The sequence below is a fragment of the Magnolia sinica genome, chromosome 2 (assembly GCF_029962835.1).
Source record: "Magnolia sinica isolate HGM2019 chromosome 2, MsV1, whole genome shotgun sequence".
Taxonomy (NCBI): Eukaryota; Viridiplantae; Streptophyta; class Magnoliopsida; order Magnoliales; family Magnoliaceae; genus Magnolia; species Magnolia sinica.
In genome coordinates, this window is record NC_080574.1 from 89984803 (window position 1) to 90006728 (window position 21926).

Below are 21926 nucleotides of genomic sequence, written 5' to 3' on the forward strand. Positions count from 1 at the left end.
ATCTCCCAAAACCCAAATAGGAATGAAATCCCTCAATCTCTCTCACACGCCCGCCCCTCTCCCAAAACCTAAACCCTCTCTCTCTCACGCGCCCACCCTCTGTTTCCCAACCTCTCTCTCTCTCTCTCTCTCTCTCTCTCTCTCTCTCTTCCTAGGTTTTTAAAAATCCTACCTCATTTTGCCTTTCCATCTCCCCACCGCGCATTGACTCTCTCTCTCTCGTGTGCCTCTCCCTTTTTGCTCTTCTACCTTTCCCTCTCCCTCTCTCTCTCTCTCTCTCTCTCTCTCTCTCTCTCTCCCTCTCTCAAAATTATAGCCCTCTGTCACGCTTAATCGATTCCTCTCTCTCTCTCTCTCTCTCTCTCTCTCTCTCTCTCTCTCTCCCTCCCTCCCTCCCTCTCAAAACCCTAGTCATCCCTCTCTTTCATCAACCCTCTGTTGCAGTTCAGCCTTCGGTTGCCAAGTATGATGTAAGGTTTTTCCCTTCTCAATGTTGCATTTTACAATTTAGAATACCTGATTAGGGATACGCATTATCAAATCCCTAATTAGGAATTTGTATAACAAATCCCTAATTAGGGATGTGTATTGTCGAATCCCTGTTTGGGGATTTGTATTGTCGAATCCCTAGTCTAATGCAAGGTTTGATTAGCCCTGGCAGAGTTGTGGTTATCTGTTGTGTGTCATTTGATTATGGCCTTGATCATTAGATTGTGGCTCTTGTTGTTGTGGTGGGCTAGACCATTGAGGCTGGTTTGATTATGGCCTGAGTACTTGCTTTTGAGGATGGCTCTACTAGCCTTTACATCCTTCTTGGGTCCCTACACTTGAATAGCTCCATCTCTATTTCTATTTCTTCTAATTGTGATGATGTTTGAGAATTGTTAATGGAATTTAGGTAATGGAACTCCTCTAAGCGATGAATTGGATCTCACACCAATGTGTTATGATGGCTGTACATGCCCATTAGATGTTTAAGGATCACCAATTCCATGTTTTCTTTTGAACCATTTTGCAGCGGACCAAAATCCTTTGCAACACCTGTTTTAAGCAGTGCCTAAAATACTTAAGCTTCTAGGGCCCGCCATGTGAACTAAGATTTTAGGAGCAAATTTATATTGATCCTATTGGTGTGGCAGAATTGATGTGATTCTGTATGTGATAATTAGTATCCTTTGATATATAAGATTTCTTTTTCATAAATTTTTTTATACCAAATGTCAGTTAGGAGCATCTTCAAAAGTGAATTTTCTAGGTAGAATTTCTATTAGGAAACCATTTTCTATTTGTGACTGTGCTTGTTATTTATCTATATATTTGCAGATCTATTACAAATCTTGCCACTGGCAGTCGAATGGGGTCTCAATCAGCCCACAATTTCAGATATCAAAGCTTATAGAACCATAATGGTGATAAATTTAATAAATAAAGAATGATTAATTTGTGGATATAGATCTTGCTTCTCATATATAGATAGCAAACCCAGGTTTGGTTGGAGCCATCACACTTAAGCTAAGTTTGATGGTTAATATGTTTGATGGATTAGAGTTTTGGGGTATGGTTCATCGGCAATGGGAGCCCGCTGGATGAAATTCCAATAACTTGTGTCCATCCTAAGTTTAATGGCTGCTGGGCCAACCGAAGTAATTATTTCTTTCAACTTTTTTTTTTCACTTCAGCACACTAACTGTACAGGTGCACTCACCTTCTAGTTATACAGACTGTTCATTATTTATAGTTTGACCCTTTACCATTTGCTTTTGTTTTTTTAGCTCACTTGCTGATTAGTCCAGTACCACATATTATGTTTTTAATCCTCTTTTTTACTTCTCATTCATCCTCTGTTTTGTCCTCATATTTCTATTTCATTAGTATATTTCTTCATCTTCTTCTTCTTATTTGGGAAAGTTAACATATTTCTTTAACACTGTAAAGGTTAGCAAAATACTTCTCATGATCTATTTGCATGGAAAATGTGCTTAATGTTGATGCCCATATAGAACGTCAAAGCAACGTGTGTGTTTCAAAAGTGTTATGCATGTTGTTGTCAGTTCATTGACCAATGGTCAGGTACAACTCACATGAAACACCTATTATGATTTTCTTTTCAAGAAGATTAGGGTCATACCCCTACTTTGTTGATGCCTTTTCAACTTGGAAGTCACAGATGCATTTCTTACTCATTCTACTCTAACAATTTTTGTACCCTACCCCTCATGGTAGATTTGCACATGTATGCATTCATACTTTTTTGTGTAAATGCAAATGTACACGTGCACAAATGTGTCAGGCACAAGGTCATGGGAACATTTGAAGGTCCCAGGGCTTCTTTCAATTGTAAAAGAAGTCTTAGTAACTCCCAAAAAGTTCATGATGGGTGAGTCATTCTACAGGTGAGTTGCAGTGTTTCAATCTAATCATTTTTAGTCTCGTATACTTACCTAAAAAAACTCTATCATTCACTCCAAATGGAAGTGGTTTGAAATTCCAGAGAATGATTAAATCTTATGCAGGATGTAACAGCATTAGCCTTTTAACAAAGAGTCCCTAATCTCTTATTTTTGAAACAACTCTAGATGCTCAAATCCCCAAACTTCAAGTCTGAATTTTTAATGTCCCAGCACTTAAGTCAACAACAACAAACTAGCCTAGAATCTTATGCTTGATTGGTTGATTCCTCTACTGATGCATGAATACCCTGGCACATAAACCAAGTATACTAACCTAGTCTGTAACTGGAGACCTTGATTAGGTAACTTTTATTTTGATACATTGTAGAATTAGTCAAACAATCTCATCAATTCCATTATATTGGTAAATGATTTCTTAAATAGTGGAAATCTTATCTGTTAGGTTTCAGGTGGTGTTCTCTTTAAGGTGTATATTGTTGGGGAAGCCATAAAGGTAGTGTGGTGGTTTTCCCTACCGGATGTCAATAAACATGAACTTTACAATAACGCTGGTGTATTTCACTTCCCAAGAGTTTTTTGTATATGAATATGCATCTTTATTAATTCTGGTTTTCTTTTCTATTGCTAGGAAAGTGCCTTTCCTTTCTCCTGTCTTCTCTGTTTTTTAGATTCTAAATAATTAGTCGGGCTAGAGTATGAAACACAAGTGAAGTCTAGAGTTTTTACAATTTGAAAACTTAAAATTTCTTTCCTGCCAACATTATATTTCTACAACTGAGGTTGTGGCAAGATCAATAGCATGGGTTGGATTGCGTATAGATATTACGAAATCCCTATGATGGTCCTTTAGAATTTTTAATGGTGATCCACTCAATTACTACTCTTTCTTGTTATGCTTCTGCTTCTTTGAACTCTACCTAGAGGTAGTATAATAATTAGAGAAAACCATACAACACCACACCCTCTATCCTCACTAAACTAGCCTTAAAATAAAATATTAGCACAAACCAGCTAAAAGCCAACACAGCACACAACCCCAACATTTGACTAGTTGTAAATGCTATCTTATAAATCTAGCATCCGGAGTTGTTAAATTTTGTTATGCCAAACTACTTAGAATTTGTATCTTATTTTGGTGAGATGGATAGATCAACTTCCTACATTGTGAGTCATCTTTGTCATCGCCAAACTTTTCTATGTATTCAAGTTGAAGAACGTTGTCGCAGTTCAAGGATTACAAGTTCAAGTGCAAGAACAAAAGTTCAAGGCACAAGTTCAAGTTGAAAGCTCATTGTTACTACTTTAAAGAATCAAGAACTCAAGCCTTAGCTCAAGCTTAAGTTTAAGATTTGGAACACAAGCTTCATGTATTTCAAGTGAATGAGTTACCGAAGCAATCGATGTTTTAATGGTTCAAACTCACAAACAAGGTATGGATGACCCTAGATTGACCATAGGTTAGGTCATATTCATTGTATACTTTATTTGAGTCATTACATAAGTTTATAGGTCATTTTCTCGTCTAGTCCTAGTCTTTGTTCGACTAGTCCAAGCACTGGCTCGACCAGTCCAAGATATGAATTTTCAGAATTTTCTTTTGGACCCTCGACCAGTCAAGGAGACTGCTCGACCAGTCGAGTGAACAGTGCTCGCCAGTCGTGCAGTGCTTGATTCAAAGTCTAGCAAGGTTTTTTGGTCCCACTAAACCAATCAAGTGCATTGCTTGACCAGTCAAGCAGGCCACTCGACCAATCGAGCAAGCCACTCGACCAGTCGAGTAACGATCTTATCTTATTGCGCTAGAAATTTTGAAATGTGGTTGGTCCTTCAACCAACCGAACCAACCCTTAGACCAGTCAAGTGAACAATATTTTCACCTATAAATAGAAGACGAATCTCATAGTTTTTCAGTCATTCCAAGCATAATCAAGCCATCACTCTGAGATATAAGTTCTTGCATTTCTTAAGTTATATTGTGTTCATTTTAGATTCTCTTAAATAGCTTTTTGTATTTGATTTTGTGATCTTCATTCAACTCTTTTTCATTAAAGAAGGGAATTGTGATTTTACCCTCTTTGAGATCGAAATCAAATCAAGCTAGCCTAGGTTGATTTAATCGAAAAATCATTTAGACCTAGAGCCCTTTCATTTGTGAGACTAGACATTAAACATGTTTGTCTACATCAGATTGGTTCTACCGGGCTTCATCAAAAGGAGAATCTTCAGATAAGTACAATTTAATTTTGTGTATCTTTCGTGGTTTGTGAGATTCAGCTAGGAAAATCTCATTTTTGGTTTTGTCTGAGATAAGCCAAAAAATCTCAGAGTGTGGGGTTTTTGTAATTGTGTAAGCCCATCTAAAAATACAATTGTGAAGGTTTTAAGGTGAACCTTGGAAATCCTTATTTGATAGTGAAAGATAATATCCTGTGGGAAAGGATATTGGGAGTGGAGTAGTTGTGTGGTTGTTTTTCAAACAATTGGTGTACACACATGAACCACTATAATTCTCAGTATTTGGTGGATGCTTATGGTGATGTATGTGTGGTGCTGAATGTTGTAATTTCCTTTTATGCACTTGTGGTGAATGTTGTAATAATTTAGATTATTTCCTTTGCATCCTTCTAAGTTTGAGTTTTTGATACTTATAAGCGTTCTAGAAATCAGGTTGTCCTACCATAAACCTTAGTTTTTGGTGTAAGGTTGTCCTTAGAACTCAGTTCGTATCAACCCCTCAATATTTGTCAATTTGAGGTTGCTTATAATTGTGTTATTTATCTTTGGTTATCTTTGTAATTTTGCATTTATTTTTTAATTTGGCATCCCCCCCCCCCCCCTCTAAGACTTTAAGCTCGGCCTTTACACTAGTGGACAACATAACTTTGGTAGGGTTGTAAGCAATCGGCCAAGTCACTGGCTCGAATCGGACACTAACATCTCTAATTTGCACCCTGACCACACCTAAAAAAGGACACTACACAGCCCTCCAACTATATTAGTGTGTGCCAAATCTATCATCTTCATCTAATCATGTCAATGCATCTTACATTGGTATCAATGTATGCATCTTACATTGCTTTCTATGGTGGGCTGGTTTATTTGCCAAATAGAACATTTAAACACCACAATTTCATTAAGGAAATCAAGTGGGACTCAAGCAAATAAGATGGAGAAGGGGCCTAGTAGCACATGTGCTATCCTCATACAGTTGTAGGAAAATGAGTAAAGGGCAGCTGGTGGTTGAACTAAAAATCAGTTTGACTTGCTTATTAGGTAAGCGACAAGCTTACATTAAACGTCAATCAATAGTTATTTTCTTTGCAAACTTTTCATTTTTTTACCACAAATGTGGTGCAACCAATGTAAGTGGAGTGTTTCCCATCCAGGTTGCAACTTAACAAACTTTGAATGTCTACAAATCTATGGTTGTCTCCATTTACAGAGGGGACACAAGGAGAAAGGCGATGCTTGGCACAAGATTGCACACATCTCAGACATTCAAATTGGATGGCCACCTGATTGTAAGCACCACTTCTTGCTCAACCTTATCTTTGCTTTATAACATATGATTTTACCAAATAATGCCTTTAGTAACTATTAAGCACTGTTTAGTGCTTTTGGGGTTGTAAAATGACCCAAGCACGTGCGGAACGTAGCCACTTCTAGAATTGAGTTCCCGTTCCTAGTTCAATATCTTACAAAGTCAATAGGAGGAGTTTTGATTCGAGTTAGTGAGTTTTAGAACTATGCTTCAAAATATAGATGTTATTTGTCACTTGGGTTTGTTTTATGAGAAAAAATGGTTATTCTATAGTACAAATGTGATGGTTCTTATGCCTGTATGACTCAAAATCAAACCATCCAAATTGTAGGCCCTACTTTAGATTTTAATCTTAAAAAGGCCAAGCTATATGTCCTAGAGGGGGGGTGAATAGGACAATGCCAAATAAAACTTATAACAGCGGAATTAAAAAGAATATGATAGCCAAAGTAAATCACAATGCAGGAAAGAAAAACAGCCTCAAAATTCAGATCTTGAGAGGTTGATACAAATGTTGTTCTAAGGACAACCTTACACTAAAAACTAGAGTTTATGGTAGGACAACCTTATTTCTAGAAAGATGTTTGTATCAAATCTCAAACCGAAGAGGAATACAGAAACAAATACAAACTGAATTGAAATAAATTGTAATCACAAATGTATTGTTCTAGGGACAACCATACACCATAAAAATGGCAGGGCAACCTTGCTGGAACAACTTTTAAAGGAAATTGAATATCAAGCTGATAAAGGAATAGCAGAAAATAAATTCTAAACTATTACAAAATTCTCACAATGCTTGAATTAAATGATTACAACATTCACCACCATACATACATCCCACAAAAGAATAATTAAAGATTATAAGTATAAATCATTCAACCACAACACAAGGGATTATAGTGGTTCACCTGTGTGTTCACCAACTGTTAAACAACAGCCACACAAAATGCTACTCCACTCCTAATATCCTCACACAGGGGATATTAGCATTCACTAACAAAATAGGTTTTCCCAGGTTCACCCAAAACCTTTACAATTGTGTCTTTGTCTGTGGGCTTACACAATTAAAAAACCCCACTTCTGAGTTTTCCTAACTCTCCTCAGATAACCAATACAACAAGATTTTTCTGGCAAATCTTGAAAGAAACCAAAACAAAAAGGAATTTACAATTAAATGTAAAATACCTGATTATCTCCTTCGTTGTAGCAGCCCGGTAGAACCAAATCAGAGTAGATGATTGAATGTCCAAGTTCAATGTCTAGTACTCAATTACAATGGTTCTAATTCTAATAGATTTTAAATTAAACCAAATAGGGCTTGCCTTAATTGATTTTGATTCCAAAGAAAGGGAATAACAATTCCTCTTATCAAATCAGATTGGAATAGCAGAAACAAAATCAATTAAATAAAGCTAAGGAAAGAGAATATTAAATAAGCACACTTAGCTTAGATGGAGCACAGAATTAACTCTCAGAAGTTCGACGAAGATTGGCTTGAATGGATTAATTAATTCGATGATTTCTTCTGAGATTCGTGCACTATTTATAAGTGAGAAGATCGCGTCTTTGACTGGTCTAGAGAGCTCTTCGACTAGTCGAAGCAATAACAGATATTTGAAAAATCTGGCGGGATATGCTTTGACCGTTCTATGACTGGTCGAAGGTCTCCTTCGACTGGTCGTAGGTCACCTACGACTGGTCGTAGGTTTCCTTCGACTGGTCGAAGAAACTATAAACCATTGCTGGATTTCGAGTCGAAGATGTTCGACAGGTCGAAGATGCAGTCGACACTGTTCTTATGACTGGTCGAACAAATTCCTAGACTAGTCGAAGCCTAACAGATTTTATCCGGAATTTGTAACAAACTCACGACTGATCGAGGAATTTCTTAGATTGGTCGAAGCAACTCTAGGACTAGTCGAAGAATGCCTAGGACTAGTCGAAGAATAGACCAAACTCATGTAAAATAAACATTTGATTTATGTATCCGAAATGACCTACTTCTAAGGTCAACCTATGGTCAGTCAAACCTCAACCAGGAAGTAAGGACATTGAAACATTAGGAACTAGTGACCTTGAAGTATGAGCCTTGAAGTCTTGATGTAGATCAATCTTGAAATCTTGATGTAGCTCAATCTTGAAAGGGTCTTGAGATCTTTACAAACTGCCTTGTACTCTTCTTGAAGTCTTGCAACTTGAGTCTTGTCTTGTGAGCTTTGCTTGTTTATGAATGTTGATCCTTGAGAGTGCTTCACTTATGTAAGTTATATATAACAGTGATTTTGGCACCACAAATTTGACAACAGACAGGGATATAAACTATAGCACTTACAATCTCCACCTTTGTCAAATTAGTGATAAAACACATAACCAAGATAAAAAAAAGTAAAACAACTGGTTAATACCTGCAAATCAATATTCAATATTCAACATTCAACCAGTTTCATTCAACAGGCTCAAACATACTCCCCCACTCCCCCTGAGTAACATAATCAATGCTACTCCTCTCACAATCACATCATTAAGAACAAACCATTCTCCCCCTTTTTGTCACAATATGACAAAGGAGAACTAAATAAAGGAATATATGAGAGTAAACATGAGGAGTTATGAGAGTATAGCAAAACAGTGATTGAAATACTCAGCATAGCTTCACATAGAATAAATATCAAGCATAAAACATAGATAGTATCCAACTCAAAATCAGTCAACCAAGTGCTAAGGTATAAAGTTATTACAGACCAGAAGTCTCATATAAACTACTCAGAACCAGAACCAGATGACGGAGCAGGAATAGAGGGATCAAGTTGGTGCATGCCTTTGTTCAAGCGCCTAAGATATTTGTGCATGTACTTGAATTGTAAATCATGAGCAACAGACACGTTTTCCAACTTTACATTTATATTCTCAACTTTACCCTCTAATGCACTCAGACGTGCATCAACATCAGATGGTACAAAATCTGGATCATTTGTTGTGTCAGAATCCAGTTCCTCAAAAATGTCATCCATATTAATGTCATCACCAGCTTCTTTATGACCACCACCACCACCACCACCTTGTTCAGGAAGTAGATCCAACTTCATTTTATTGATATTAGTATTGTTGAAGATCAGATGATGGATTGGTGCCTCATCAATCGGCATATCGACTAACATATGTGTAGCCAATACAGTCATAAAATAGGCAAAAGGAATGTCACTATGACCAGGATGGAGTCTAAACTGAAGAATGAAATGACAGATTAAGGATGGTAAACAAATCTGAGTACCATTGGAAATAGCATGGATAACACGAACCATAAACGAAGTCAAATCAGATTTATTACCCGAACAAGGATACAGATTAGACACAAAGATTTTGTGGAGAATTCTGTATTTGGGTAACAAATACCTTGCGGGAAGCGCATTCCTTTTTTGAGTCCATTGAACATCCATGTTGCACAAGTCTCTAGTGAGCATGCATTTTTCAGACATTGATGGTTTATCAGTTAAGTTATGGATAGGAATACCCTCATCATTCACAGGAATGTCCATAAGGGCTGAAATTAAATGACGATCAACGTCAAAAGGCCCTTCTCTAGTAGATATTTTAAAAGTTAAATTATCCTGTGAAAAAGCACTAATACATGTAAACATGGATTGGGCAATGGACCGGTATGCAGGCCCACCCCAATGTAATAAGTTAACCCAACCTACAGCTTCAAGCATAAGAAGGATGTCAAAAGGTGCAATATGATTAACATCAACAGGATGTTCAACAATAACATTACGTGATCTAATGTCCCTAACATATGATGGATCATCATTGGGAATAAGAAGATGACGTTTAGAGATAGCGGTCGATCTGGAGGAAGAAGAAGGACCACGGGAAGTAGTTTTTCTACCTCTAGAAGCCATTTGTAACAAGGATTTCAAGAAAATAAGAAGTTACAAAGGATTGAGAAGTGGGTTTAATCAAAACAGATTTTTCAGAATCCAAACCCCAAATCTCAATGAAATCCAAAATAGAAAGCTTCAAGCTAGAGAAGGAAACAATCTAGACACAAATCTGCAAGAAAAATGGGATTTGGAACACTAACCTTGAAGAACATGAAAGATGGGTTCGACAAGTCAAAGCTCGGCTCCAAGGAGAAAGATGAAATGAGGAAGAAAACAAAAATCCCCAATTATAAGTGAAACCCGAGTTCTACGACTGGTCGTGGGTATCTACGACCGGTCGTAGGTCGACAGGTCGAGTATACTCACGACAGGTCGAAGAATGCCCAAAAAATTCATATTTCTTACAAATTATACAAAAATTGGAATTCAATCTAGCAAATATATACACTATAATACAAGTAGGCATAAATTATCATTTTAAAATGCACATACCAAGATCAAATTTCATCTTTATGAACCTGCTTTTATCGAGAGGTTTTGTGAAAATGTCAGCTCGTTGATCTTCGGTAGGAATATATTCTAGAGATATAACTTTTTCTTCTACTAATTCCCTTATATAATGAAATTTAATGTCAATGTGCTTAGTACGAGAATGCTGAATAGGATTTTTTGGAATATTTATTGCACTGGAATTATCACAATGTAATAACATAGAATCCTATTTAATTCCATAATCACTTAGCATTCGTTGCATCCAAATAAGCTGTGTACATGCATTACCAGCTACGATATACTCAGTTTCAGCTGTTGAAAGTGATATAGAATTTTATTTCTTACTAAACTAGGAAACTAGACAATTTCCAATGTAAAAACAACCACCACTGGTTGATTTTCTATCATCTAGATTACCAGCCCAGTCAGCATCCGAGTACCCAGCTAATTGAACATTGGTTTCATGAGGATACCAGAGACCGAGATTTACAGTACTTGCGACATATCTAATAATTCACTTGACAGCAATCAAGTGAGATTCTTTTGGATCAGATTGATATCTTGCGCAAATACCAACACTTACAGAAATATCAGGTCTACTAGCAGTTAAATATAACAAACTACCAATCATACTCCGATAAAGTTTTGAGTCAACATTTTTACCATTAGAGTCTTTTGAGAGTTTCAAGGTTGTACTCATAGGAGTATCGAAATTCTTGCCATTCTCAAATCCAAATCTCTTGATTAGATTCAAAGCATACTTAGATTGAGAAATGAATATTCCTTCAGGTTGTTGCTTTACTTGCAATCCAAGGAAATAAGTCAATTCCCCAACCATGCTCATTTCGAACTGTGATTTAATCAAATCTGCAAACTCAGTAGTCAAGTCAATACAAGTTGATCCATAAATGATATCATCAACATAAATCTGTACCATTAAGATATGATCATTATGTTTTTTAACAAACAGAGTTTTATCAACAGATCCCATTTGAAAATTATGACTTAAAAGAAATTTCGTTAATTTCTCATACCATGCCCTAGGTATTTGTTTTAATCCATAAAGTGCCTTTTTAAGCCGATATACATAATCAGTATTTTTGGAATCTTCAAAACCCATTGGCTGTTCAACATAGACTTCTTCATGTAAATCGCCATTTAGAAAAGCACTTTTCACATCCATCTGATAGATCTTTATCTTTCTAAAACATGCAATGGATATAAATAGTCTGATAGATTCAAGATGTGCTACTGGTGCAAAAGTTTCTTTGAAATCAATCCCTTCAATTTGAGTATAACCTTGTACCACTAGTCTAGCGTTGTTTCTAATTATATTTCCACACTCGTCAGACTTATTTTTGAAAATCCATTTTGTTCCAATGATGTGTTTATCTTTAGGTCTTGGTACGAGATACCAAACATCATTTCTTACGAATTGGTTGAGTTCTTCTTGCATCGCAACAATCCAGTTCTCATCAGCAAGAGCTTCTTTTACGTTAGATGGTTCTATTTGGGATGTAAAACATACATAATTACATATATCCTCAAGTTGTCTACGGGTGCGAACACCGGTGAGAGGGTTTCCAAGAATTTGTGTGGTTGGATGATCTTTAACAGTCCTCAACTCAGAATCAGTCTGATTCGATGAAGTATCGGGTTTATCAATGATTAGTACTTCATCATTATCTGAATTAGAAATTGGTGTGTTTAAGTGATCATCAATGACAACATTAATGGATTCTTGAATCACACCAGTCCTTTTATTCAGAACCCTATAAGCTCGACTGTTTAAAGAATATCCTAGAAAAACACCTTCATCACTCTTCGTATCAAATTTTCCCAAATTTTCACGATCACGTAAAATATAACACTTGCTGCCAAAAACTCAAAAGTATTTAACAGTAGGCTTTTTATTGAACCACAATTCGTAAGCCGTTTTATTATTATCTTTGCTAGTGTAGACTCGGTTAATAATATAGCAAGCTGTGTTGACTGCTTCAGCCCAAAGATTTTTAGAGAGCTTCATGCTATTCAACATGACGTTAGCCATTTCTTGAAGAACCCTATTCTTTCTTTCTACAATTCCATTTTGTTGTGGAGTTTTGGGAGCAGAGAATTCATGTAATATTCCTTGATCGGTACAGAACTTCTCAAAATTACTATTCTCAAATTCAGATCCATGGTCACTACAAATTTTACTAATTTGAGAAGATTTTTCAGTTTGAATCCTTTTGAAAACTTTTCTTACTTCTTCAAGGGTTTCAGATTTATCCCTTAAGAAGACTACCCAAGTGAATCTGGTAAAGTCATCAACTATTACCAGGATATACTTTTTCCCACCATGACTTTCTGTTCTGGTAGGTCCTATCAGATCCATATGGAGAAGTTCGAGTGGTCTTGATGTGGTATTTGAATTCACCTTTTTGTGTGAATTTCTTGTTTGTTTGCCTATCTGGCACTCACCACATATTTTATCTAATTTCTGAAGTTTGGGTAAACCTCCTACAAGTTCTCGTTTGCTCAATCTATATAAATTTCGATAATGTATATGTCCAAGACGTTTGTGCCATAAATCAGTCTCGTCTATATGGACCATGTAACATGTTTGATTAGATGAGCTGGATTCGCTAATAATATAGCAATTTTCAGACGTTTTACGTCCAGTTAATATTACAGAACCCTTATTATTTAGTATCTCACAGCTTTGATTAGAAAACCGAACATTATGGTTATTATCACATATTTGAGATATACTAAGCAAGTTATGTTTTAAGCCTTCAACATATAAAATATTTTTAAACACAGGAAGATTAAAAAGTTGAACCGTACCTTGGCCTAAAATCTTACAGTTGTTACCATCACCAAATGTGACTGAACCATCAGTCATATCTTTTAGATCCGTGAATAAAGCTTTGTCACCTGTCATATGCCTGGAGCATCCACTATCTAGGTACCACTTCGAATGACTTGTTGCTTTGAACGCAGTGTGAGCAACCAAGCAGGTAACTTTAGGAACTCATTTCATAACTGTTTTGGGTTTAGGAACATAGTTGGTCTTCTTTTGTGTATATTTGTAGGAATGACCTATAGAGTTAGATTTTAAGAGCTCCTTGAGTAAATTAACTATCTTTTCAGCTAGTGGATTTTGTTTCTGATTAAAGTTGACATGACTGCTTCTAGGTTTTTGAAAAGTTTTTGAATTTCTAGAAAAATCTTGATAAGTATTTTTCTCTTTTGAGTTTGAGGACTCTCCTTTAACAAACATAGGAGGAGTATACTTTTGTTTAGGAGGTAAATTTTTATCATAGCCCAACCTGGATCGATCGCCACATTTTCTTGATCCGGATAAAAGTTTCTCTAACTTTGGATCACCTTGGGCATATTTCCATGTGTCCTTTAGACTCAAAAGAGAAGATACTTCAGTTTTAAGTTTCTCAATTTCAGATTTTAAATCAATAATTAGGGAGTTTTTGAATTCCAAATCGCATTTTGATTTTTCAAAACAATCTGAAATTTGTGATTTTTCTAAGACAAGTGATTCAAAACAATTTTTGAGTTTAGAAAACTTTTCTTTTTGAATTTTAAGTTTGACAACAATTTTACAACTTTCCTTATATAGGGCATTGTAAGCGTCTTGAAGATCATCTTCATTTTCACATTCACTACTTAGATTTTCTTCACTTGTTGAGTCATTATCTGAAAATGTGAATTTGGCTAGAGTCATAAGAGCTTTAACCTCATTGCCCGACTCAGTTTCAGAATCTTCTGATTCAGAAGAACCTTCAGAATCAGATGATTCATCCCATGTAGCCAATATACCCTTCTTCTTGGGTTTGTCCCTTTTAGGACATCTATTTGCTAAGTGCCCATAATCTTGATAGTTATAACATTGACTATCTTTCAAAGATTTTTGAAATTTGGGTCTAAACTTCTTTTTATCATTTGATTTTTGAAAATCAACCCTTTTCTTGCTTTTAAAAATCTTGTAAAATTTCTTAGCTAAAAGAGCCATATCATCTTCTGAATCAGAATTTTCTTCTAAATTACATTTAGAAGATTTTAGTGCGATAGATTTACCTTTAGGAGCTTTAAAGTTTAACTTGTAGGTTTGTAGTGAACCAACTAGTTCTTCTACCGTCATATTATCTGTATCACGAAGTTCCTGGATCGCGGTTACTTTAGAATTGAACCGTTCAGGAAGTGAGCGTAATATTTTTGCACACACTTTACTTTCTGGGATTTTATCGCCAAGACCCCACATTGAGTTTACAATGTCATTTAATCTAGTGTAAAAGTCCATAAACATTTCATTTTCCTCAATATGAATTTCTTCAAATCTGGTTGTGAGGAGTTGGACTTTAGAGTTTTTGACAATTGTAGTACCCTCGTGTGTCATTTCTAATATATCCCAAGCTTGCTTTGCAGTATCACAGGAAATGATTCTTTTGAACTCCGGTGATAGTGCGCAAGTAATTGCATTTAGTACTTTAGCATTTGCACTACTCTCACTTTTCTGAAGAGTGGTTCATTGGTAATATGGTGTGACTTTCATTGATTTTGAACCATCAACCCCAGTAACTTCCATGATAGGAGGATTCCATTCAGTCATTGTGGCTTGCCACACATTTTCATCCATTGATTTGAGGAAGATCCTCATTCTGGCTTTCCAATAGGCATAGTTGGAGCCATCAAAGGGTGGAGGCCTTGTGACTGAAAGGCTATCAAAATTTGACATCTTAAATAGCTTAAATCGTTAGCTCAGAAATTAAATCCAAGAATTAAAAAAAAGAGCTATTAGGCTTTGATACCACTTGAAAAGGCCAAGCTATATGTCCTAGAGGGGGGGTGAATAGGACAATGTCAAATAAAACTTATAATAGCGGAATTAAAAAGAATATGATAGCCAAAGTAAATCACAATGCAGGAAAGAAAAACAGCCTCAAAATTCAGATCTTGAGAGGTTGATACAAATGTTGTTCTAAGGACAACCTTACACCAAAAACTAGAGTTTATGGTAGGACAACCTTATTTCTAGAAAGATGTTTGTATCAAATCTCAAACCGAAGAGGAATACAGAAACAAATACAAACTAAATTGAAATAAATTGTAATCACAAATGTATTGTTTTAGGGACAGCCATACACTATAAAAATGGCAGGGTAACCTTGCTGGAACAACTTTTAAAGGAAATTGAATATCAAGCTGATAAAGGAATAGCAGAAAATAAATTCTAAACTATTACAAAATTCTCACAATGCTTGAATTAAATGATTACAACATTCACCACCATACATACATCCTACAAAAGAATAATTAAAGATTAGAAGTATAAATCATTCAACCACAACACAAGGGATTATAGTGGTTCGCCTGTGTGTTCACCAACTGTTAAACAACAGCCACACAAAATGCTACTCCACTCCTAATATCCTCACACAGGGGATATTAGCGTTCACTAACAAAATAGGTTTTCCCAGGTTCACCCAAAACCTTTACAATTGTGTCTTTGTCTGTGGGCTTACACAATTAAAAAACCCCACTTCTGAGTTTTCCTGGCTCTCCTCAGATAACCAATGCAACAAGATTTTTCTGGCAAATCTTGAAAGAAACCAAAATAAAAAGGAATTTACAATTAAATGTAAAATACCTGATTATCTCCTTCGTTGTAGCAGCCCGATAGAACCAAATCAGAGTAGATGATTGAATGTCCAAGTTCAATGTCCAGTACTCAATTACAATGGTTCTAATTCTAATAGATTTTAAATTAAACCAAATAGGGCTTGCCTTAATTGATTTTGATTCCAAAGAAAGGGAATAACAATTCCTCTTATCAAATCAAATTGGAATAGCAGAAACAAAATCAATTAAATAAAGCTAAGGAAAGAGAATATTAAATAAGCACACTTAGCTTAGATGGAGCACAGAATTAACTCTCAGAAGTTCGACGAAGATTGGCTTGAATGGATTAATTAATTCGATGATTTCTTCTGAGATTCGTGCACTATTTATAAGTGAGAAGATCGCGTCTTCGACTGGTCTAGAGAGCTCTTCGACTAGTCGAAGCAATAACAGATATTTGAAAAATCCGGCGGGATATGCTTTGACCGTTCTACGACTGGTCGAAGGTCTCCTTCGACTGGTCGTAGGTCACCTACGACTGGTCGTAGGTTTCCTTCGACTGGTCGAAGAAACTATATACCATCGCTGGATTTCGAGTCGAAGATGCAGTTGACACTGTTCCTATGACTGGTCGAACAAATTCCTAGACTAGTCGAAGCCTAACAAATTTTATCCGAAATTTGTAACAAACTCACGACTGATCAAGGAATTTCTTAGACTGGTCGAAGCAACTCTAGGACTAGTCGAAGAAGGCCTAGGACTAGTCGAAGAACAGACTAAACTCATGTAAAATAAACATTTGATTTATGTATCCGAAATGACCTACTTCTAAGGTCAACCTATGGTCAGTCAAACCTCAACCAGGAAGTAAGGACATTGAAACATTAGGAACTAGTGACCTTGAAGTATGAGCCTTGAAGTCTTGATGTAGATCAATCTTGAAATCTTAATGTAGCTCAATCTTGAAAGGGTCTTGAGATCTTTACAAACTGCCTTGTACTCTTCTTGAAGTCTTGCAGCTTGAGTCTTGTCTTGTGAGCTTTGCTTGTTTATGAATGTTGATCCTTGAGAGTGCTTCACTTATGCAAGTTATATATAACAGTGATTTTGGCACCACAAATTTGACAACAGACAGGGATATAAACTATAGCACTTACAAATCTTACCTTTTACATTCCATCAAACTGCTACAATTTGCTTTATTCACGTTTAAAACATCTATGACAAAATTTGGCATTATTTTCTTGTTTTTTTTCTTTATTATGAGTTAGTTAGTTTTCCAAAATGTGTTTTGGTTGAATTTGACTTATAAAGTAAATGGGGCATTGTATATGCAACTGATGATATATAAAAACTATGACATGATGTTGGTTAGCTACATCAAGCATCCATCTCTCTGTTCTATATTAAAGGAATGGGCCAAAAGAGGGAAGCAATGATTTCCTAAGGATATGCAGCATCCCCACAATGGGGAATGACCATAGAAAGATCTTTCCACATTGAAGAATGCTCTCTTGACTTGCATTGGGTAATAATTGCATTCTCTCTTCTTCTTCTTTTTTTCATATTCTCATATTCCATGCTTAGTTGCAATTGGAGCATTAATGCCAAGAACTTCCCTTCGAATAGAATTTTTTAATGACATATGTAAGTTCTCTCATATGTATTTAATATTGAACTGACTCACTAAGTTGTTCCATTGTTGATATATCATCATGCAGGAACTGGACACTTAGAAATGGTCATAATACTACTACTCCACGTTTGGTGATTGCTTGGCTTCTATTTCTATATATTATGGATTGTGTTTCCCCCGAGTCAAGAAAACATTTCTATTGATATATGCCAGCTGCTATCCCAATTTTAGTATCGAATGCTAATATGTTGATCTCATTATAAGCTTGAGCTATTGGTACTATGTACATAGGAGTATTGTTGTGTATTGTTTATTGTGCATGTTTCTTTTATTGTTGAATTCGGAATTTTTAGGTGAGTTGATCTATCAAGGCATGCACTAGCAATGCTAAGCCATTATTATTATTTTTAAAAAAAAAGAAACTAGCTACGGCTAATAGCCATAGTCTTAAATCTAAACAACATAGCCATTTTTCACTTTGGCCAATAGCTACGAATATAGTCATACTTTTAGCTACAAATATTATTTGTAGCTATATGTAGATTTTACTACAGAAAGTATAGCTACGGATGTAATCCGTAGCGATTAGTGTCTATGGCTACGGATTAAATCTATAGCCATAGCTTTTTGACTTATGGTTACTGCATCTACAACTACAGTCGTGCTATAGACAATAACCGTAGCCAGAGGTCTTTAGTTATGGTTTTTATCCATAGCCTTTGCCCCTTTTTTTAATAGTGACTACTACGAAAAAAGAACTCTTGGCCATATTATCCGCTTTAGACAAATTTAGATCTTAATTGATTAGTTCCAAGGTCATTATCTACACTGATCATGCGGCACTCAAGTATCTTCTTTCAAAGAATGATGCTAAGCCCCGCTTGATAAGATGGATTCTCCTACCCCAAGAATTTGATTTGGAAATAAAAGATAAAGGGGGGGGGGGGGGGGGGGAAAAAATGTATTGGCTAACCACCTTTCGAGACTTGACCTACCTGATTCCCTTAAGACGGCACCCAAAAATGACATGTTCCTTAACACGCAAGTGTTTAAAGTCTCACACTCACCTTGGTTCGCTGACATTGCTAATTATCTTGCCACAGGTTTCACGCTGACAAATTGGAATGCCCAAGATAAGAAGAATTTTTTCACCGAGGTATGCATATTCTTCTAGGATGATCTTTATTTATTTAAATATTGCCTAGATCAGATTTTAAGGAGATGTGTGTCAGATAATGAACACTAAAATGTCATCTCCTTTTGTCACACTCAGGCCTATGGTGGTCACTTTTCTACTAAAAAAACCACGGCCAAAATCATACAGTGCGGCTTTTATTGGCCCACTATGTTTAAGGACACTCACGAGTTTTATAAATCTTGGAGCGTTGTTGTAATGACCTTGGAATTTTTGTGCTAATCTTTCCTTAAGTAGTTGTTTTTGGGGTAATTAGCGCTTTACTCGATTGCTTGTGAAATTCGCATCAATCAATTTAAATTGTATCTGCATGGCTCTAAACATGTAGATTAGTGAGCGCTACGTTACTCTGAAATCTGGGATCCATTGCTAAATCCAGTTGTTCTGGGGATTTTTTGGAAGATCTGGATCGGACCTGGACCGCGCGTCGAAAGTCCGATGGCGATGATCTTAGGCTGTTGCGGTCACCGAGTTGGGCTTGGTCTTCACATCGAAAATCAAGTCGATCTGATGTTCTGGGTCGATTTGCTTGAGCTCGGAGTGAAGAGTGTGAGAACGGTTGGAATTTAATACGCTTTTTATGAAATCTGAGTCGTGTCGCTTGCGCGACGATTTTAAGCTATCTGACCGTTGGATTCTGACCCAATTTCACCCTCTGATCAGGATGGTTGGCCCAGGCATATCCTAGTGCTTGTGGACCTGATCGAGATTCCGTGACCGTTGAATTGAGTGTGGTCCGCCACGGCTGATCTGAAGAGCCGGTCGGTATGAAAACTCAGCTTGACCTAGATCCATGGTCAAGGAGCTTAAGTCCGACCTTTCGTGGTTATAGGCCCACCAGAAGTGTTTCGTTGGATCGAGAAAGGCGTGCTTTGGTTATAACCTAATTATACCTTGACCCTGGGGTTATTTCCATCATTTTAAGGCCTATATATAGTCCTTAAACCCTAGCTCTCATTTCCATACGAATTTTCTCTAACCCTAGCTTGGAAGGAGAGTGGAAAAGAGACAGAAAGTGAGAGAGATAAGTTGGTGAATCATCTTGATTTCTTCCTTGTTCTTCTTCATCTTCGAACCTTCACTTTGAATCGTTCTTCTGACGGTTCTGAGTTCTTTTGGGGTAAGTTAACCTAACCCTAATCTGTGTTAGAGCTTAGACTAGACTTGGTGTTGTTGTATCTCATTTCTATCCTTATTTTAGGGTATTCTAGCTCCGTTGACAAAGACAACTCGTCTAAATCAGCTCGGCGGTTCTTTCTTTGCTTAAGGTGCGGACTTTAAGTGTATAGGTTATGGTTTTCAAGGCTTTCAATCCCAGTTAGTGATTTATTCTTGCTATGGATGAGATTTCACATATCAAATGTCATGTTTACATTGCTTTTCTGATATGCATGTGCTATCTTGAGATTTGTGTATTCTATGTGTATTTATCAAGTACCGTATACGTATAAAATATGCACTTATGTTTGCCATGATTAATTGTCATGTATGTATGCTAGATGCATGTATGACAACTCCTTGATAAAAGGAATTGTCTAAGTGCATGTATTTCAACATGCGTCATGTATGTTGTTCCATGTATGCTAAGTGGTTGTAGAAGTGCATGAATGATCTAAGTGTGACTTATTACACTTATTGCGGACATTGAGAAGTGATTCTCAATACTCCTATTGATGCGCATGATTTCCTTTATGCAAGTTACATTTCAAGTTCTTTAAATTCAAGCATCTCCTATGCTTACATTTATGTTAAGTTGATATCCTTCAGATGAGTATGTACCATGATTTGAGTGGTTGTTCCATTACTGTTTTACATTCCATATGAATATCTGTAGTAGTGTAAAGTGTTTGGGACTATGCCTTAGTCCAGGAAATCGGTAATTGACCCTATATTCGTGGTTGAGATTGCTTTCGCCATGTAGGACGTATTAGACGAACCCGAGTCATATTAGAGTTGTCGGCAGTGGTTTAGCCACGCGGAGTGTTTGCGCACTCTATATCGTTCAATTCAACGTGCGCTCGTGCTAGTCGAGTTCGTCAAATAACCCGATTGTCCGATGTATGTTAACCATGTATGGACGCTACTGCTTGAATCTGGGGTACCGAATTACCAGTGAAATCCTAATAACCATGGTACTTGATCCGCGAAGACTCATGAGCCGGACATGGTGGTATGAGACATCGTGGCCGAGCTGTCGGCCTACGCTGGGGTGACGAGCCTCCCTGTAGTGACCAGTGAGCAACTTAACTCGTGAGCCAATTATGGTGGTATGGGACACTATATTCGTGCTGTCAGCCTACATTGATTGGTGACGAGCCCTTTGTAGTGACCTCGAGCATACCTGGATACCGCAAGGAGGTGACGAGCCGATCTGTGGTAGTAAGGGCATGAAAGGCGTGCATTGATTGGTGACGAGCCCTTTGCTACGACCTCAACTATATGATCGTATGAGATGTCTAGGATTGACGACCCTAGAATGGATCACTGTTTGGATGGTGACATGAGGAAGGTATCTTAGCTTCCCAATCCTGCTGTATGAATTGGACTAATAACAACTTGGTAATCATATCCATGCACCGCATTTGCATGTGCTTTGTAGATGTGGCGCACTTTGAGACGATGTCATGCGTAACGTAAGATGAAGACGCTGAGGGTGTACGTGTGAGGGCACGCATCATATTGCATTCATACCTGCATTAACGAGAGTGCTTAGGATTTATTTACTTATCCTGCTTTATCATTACTGTTTGATTGAACTGATAACATGTTAACCAGTGCCTTATTGTTCCACTGAGTTGATCACTCACTCCCACGTTTCTGGGGCGGTGTTACACACCCACCAGACTCTGTCTTAGGCTTTGATGTTGCAGATGTGGATGCGACGTCTGAGGCAGAGCGGGAGCTGGATGACGACGAGGCTGCCTTCTCCTATATGCAGTTTTCAGATGGGTTCTATCGAGCCTCGGTCTGTTGCGCGGGATCTCTGGGATTATTTTTGGGACTGAAATGATGTAATTGATACTTATAATTTTGTCAAATAACACTTTCAAATGATCCGGCTTGTATATGTAATTCAGGGATTTACACTTGTACACATATTTTACTATAAGTCTTCCGCTTGCTTTATTCACTTATCCCTGAATCATAT

General features: G+C 36.9%; 1 long non-coding RNA gene across 1 annotated transcript; it reads left to right on the forward strand.

The window, feature by feature from the left end:
* Positions 1 to 1154: 1154 nt before the first annotated feature.
* On the forward strand, positions 1155 to 6057 carry LOC131229514 (uncharacterized). The gene is made up of 3 exons (XR_009163382.1): positions 1155 to 1555; positions 5522 to 5684; positions 5798 to 6057. It is a non-coding gene; the product is annotated as an uncharacterized LOC131229514 (long non-coding RNA).
* The last annotated feature ends 15869 nt before the right edge of the window (positions 6058 to 21926 follow it).